Genomic DNA, 4,744 nt, shown 5'->3' on the forward strand with positions numbered 1-4,744 from the left:
TATGAGCTTTTTCACATTGGGGATTTAGGACTAGGGCCGTTCCTGGGGGAGGTGGGTCAGACATACGCCCAGGGCCCACAAGGAATAAGGGTTTAACTTTTTTTTTGTATATAGTATATAGTATATAGCAGTAGTTCAAAAAAGTTAATAAATAAAATGGAAAAAAGTAGTATCTAATGTGATTCAAAAAGAATTTAGCATTATATTAACGGCCCAATCATGTGTACATTAGAGAAGAAAATATGCAAAAAATTAATTGGTTGTTCATTTATTGTTTCTCTAAAACTACCTTGCATTGAAAACATTGATATATTTTCCACCATTCATCTCCTACTAACGCTTTTGATAATTCCATCCACATAAATTCTATTTTTGTATTAGAATATAGTAGATTTCTTGCTATTAATTAAGAAAACTCTTATTTTTTGAAAAAAATTATCAAGTATGTGAGATGATCCAACTTATATCTATATTTATGATTTTAAAACTACTATGGTCTTTTTCATACATTATTCACTCCTTATTACCTAACATTGAGTGCATAAATATTAAGTACTCTACTATCTCTAAAACGACAATAAGATCTCAAACTATAACCAAGATGGATTTTTTATTCTAAGATTGATGGTCCCTAAAAGCATTGTTTTATCCCGAAAGGTTAAAATGGTGATAAAAATATTAGCATGATGTGAGATGGAAAACCAACTGACTTATATTGATTTACATAAAATGTTAATGATGTCAATCTATATACTAAAGGTATATCATAGAATGTGTCTGGTACTGGAACAGATTTACGATGTTAGATATAAATGATAAGATAGATAATATTAGTTTAAAAGTTATTATTGATTGATTTTGCATCTAGTAATACTCAGAAAAACGATTTTATATGAATTATTAGTATTCTTTGAATTCACGTAATTTCTGATGATAAAATACTATATTGAATCTTTTTGGTATTATCAAGGGCCATTTTATATATCTCGTCTATAATTTATAAAATGTCAGAAAGGACACGTTTAAGACTGAATAAAGGGAAAGAAGATTCCAAGAGGGAGGAGAAAAATTACCAAGAAGCCTATTTTTTTCACCTGTTGAATATTGAAAAAGGATATTTTTTATAAACTCTAGAAAATGAATATATGTTACATAACTAGAAGGGTACCCGTGCAATGGAGTGAGACGTCTCTGTGATGTTTTAATACGGTTTTTATGTGGGTTTGAGAAATAGATAATGTTTTTATTTTTAAATAAAATATTAGTATCAAATTAACTATTTAAAACTTCTTGTTTTTCATGTAATTTCTTCAATTCAATTTTTTTATTATGATTTAATTTAAATTTAATAACAGAGTAATTTATTTTTGATTTAATAATATAAAATTGTTAATAAGAATAATAATTAAGTAGTATGTTAAAACTCAATAATTATCCTAATTATATTTTAGGTTTTTTTATATTTAAAATAAAATGTTTATCTTGTATTTGACTATGATTATCTGCATTTAGTTACACGAATTCAAACATGAAGCTTTAATAAGTTGTACTTACGCACAGTTTGTTTGTAACCTGTAATTTTAAATAATATGCATCAATAAACAATACTTCAAACATAAAAAATGGTTTTTAAGAGTTTTTATCAAATGCTTTATAATATAGTAATGATAATGAAACATCAAAAACAAATAAGATAACAAGGCATCAAAATATTTGTAAAGGAGGAGACACATGACACAATACGACGATAAATACAAGTTATAAATTGACTCAGGAATGCAAGCTCTTGCACTCAATAACTTCCAAACATCATCCCAATAATTTCACCTCGGATTCTCTTTTAATATTCCACAACTTTTGGCTTAAATTACAATCTTACTTAATTCATTATTTTCATATATATATATATATATATAGGTCCAATCAAAGAATAATTTAATTATTTGTGATAATTGTGAGATCCAATCTTAACCACACATTATTAATAATCAATGGTTATTATTAAACATATTAATTTTAGTAATTATTCATTAATTTTCAAATAATTTTCAAATAATTTAAATTTATTGATAATATATAAGGGTAAATTAGTTTTTTTTAAATCTCTCTCCTCTCTCCCTCTCTTCGACCAAGAATTTCTAACAATAAAACACAAAACAAATATGATACACGTTGTGACACCCAAGAATTTATATTAGTAAGACGCAAAACCAATTGTGTTACACATTGTGTTACCACTGTGATAACGTTTTGAACATGAGTTGATAATAGATGATCAGAGTTTTAGGCCCCACACAACTTAACCACAATGTGATACACGACTGTGATACAATTTTGTTATAATTAAGGAAACCGAATTCTTGATGATTAAGAAAACCGAATTTGATAACTATTAAATAAGAAAAATGTTTAAATTATAATTAATTATTTTACTAATTAAAACACTCTTACCTATTAATTAAGGTAATACAATTAATATCATAAAATGATTGGCTCATATTGGAACTCACGGTTACCACAAACTAACTAGTTCTCATTTGATTAGGCCCATATATATATGGTATATTTCAAATACAATTATGTCCGTTTGTACAACCAATACACCCCACACACCTCCTTATCTTTTGATGAGGTTTGGACCGCTGACTTCCTAGGAGACCAAAGGCTACAATATTATTAGATAATATATTTTCTTAAATAAGATAGTTTTATTAGAAGTTGTTCTAAAAGATGGTAATATTTATATGGTATTTCTTTAAAAATTATTTATTTATTGAAATGGCTGTAATAATATAAATGCGTAAGTTGAAATTTAAGTTTTAAGGAGTAATTTATTAATAAGTCAAAGCTTTTATTGTATATTTGATATTTTGTGGCTAATAAAAAAATGATGCTTATTTATTATATATTAAATTAATAATAAAAAAGTGAATTAAATAATTTACCTATGATGTCACTCTCATTTATCAAGGGACAAAGGGACCATGGTGTTTTCTTGTTTAAGATTCGTATGAAAATGACAATATCTTTTTCAATATTCTTTTTTGCTACAATTATTTCCTTACTTTTCTATCTCACAATTCTTATTTATAATTATTAAATAATTTATCCAACCATTTCTGTAAGTTTAATATTTTACGTTTTATTTTTAAAATTATTAATCATATCTCAAAATAAATATAACTTTTAATTTAATATATATTTAAGAAAAATCTAATAACTATGATATCTTGTAATTAATGAAAATATAATATATTAAAACTTTTATCAAAATTCATAAATTCATAACAAGTAACTTTAAATTGATCAACATGGTATAAAATTTTGAATTTTTATTTTTGAAATAATTTGAATTTTCATTATTTTATATCTATTTTTAAAAAGGAGAAAATAATTTTTTTTTAAAATTCCACACCAATTTAATCATACTTTATGTGGAAGGTATCTCTCCACGTATCAATGAAACCAACGGACAATAAATCTTGATCTAAGTTTACATGTATTTTTAAAAACCTTTTGTTCGTTCCTATTTTCGATAACATAATCTCAAAACTTTCATTTTAGTATTTAAAACATAATCTCATACCACTGATCACGTCAACAAATAATACTGAATTATTTGTAAATTTTCAAAAAATAAATACATTTGTAAAATTTACATTATTGCACCATTCCATGTGTCCCCTTTTACCCCACCATGGGTGTCTATAAGTCAAATAAATAATAATATTTTTTTTGAAGTAAAACTATTCATATCCCAATTGATTTTAAAGAGCTTTGTAGTTAACAACAGATCGATTTTGGCCATAAACAAATTCAGGGGTGTTTAGGATTGCTTATAAAAATAATTTATTGACTTATTTCGACGTGAAACCGGTAATAAGTATTAAGCTCAAAACCTATAAGAAACAAACTCAAAAGCTACCAACTGCATTTTGAATGATGATATGTTAATCGGTTGCAAATTTTCAGCTTTTCTAGTTTATTCACCATTGTGTCTTGCAAAAACCCTAGTTCCAGTTTAATGTATATCACCTGGATTAAGAGTTCAGTGGGTTTAGGGTTTTCCAGCTTCTAAGGTATAAATTTTGAAGACGAATATACATATACATATACATATACATATATATATATATATATATATATGAATTGATCCCAAAATTGAAGGAGATCTAGGGTGTATAAACGAAATAAATGTTTCATTGAATTTAGAAAGAAGAAGATCAAGAATCATTGTGATGCTTGTTCCATGAAACAAGCATGGAGATACAGCGCTTGAGAATGTAAAATCTTGCCTTGTGTTCCTTGGTGAAGCTGCTGCATTTGGTGGTGAAGTTTGCAGATTTGGCTCTGGACAGAGATGGGGATTTGGAATTGGAATTGGAATGGGAGGTGGATGATTTTGATGTCGTCTTGTGTGAGAAGGATCTCTGCAGAGGTGATTTGGAAGAAGCCTTGTGTGATTGCGATTTGCTTCTTTTCAAGAATGATGAGGAGGAGGATGATGATGAGGAGGATGAATGGTTGCATGCATCCTCCTTTGAGAGTTTCCACTTCTTCTCCATATTCCCTTTCCAGACACAGAATGTGAGATACTGGTAATCTATATATAAAAAGGGGAACCCCAACTGGTGCGTTTACCAATAAGTCACTGTGATTTGGTGTGTCTATTAGTGTGTGTCTACATATATATATATATATATATATATATATATATATATATATATATATATATATATATATA

The sequence above is a fragment of the Cynara cardunculus genome (assembly GCF_001531365.2).
Source record: "Cynara cardunculus var. scolymus isolate 2C chromosome LG 9, CcrdV1, whole genome shotgun sequence".
Classification (NCBI taxonomy): Eukaryota; Viridiplantae; Streptophyta; class Magnoliopsida; order Asterales; family Asteraceae; genus Cynara; species Cynara cardunculus.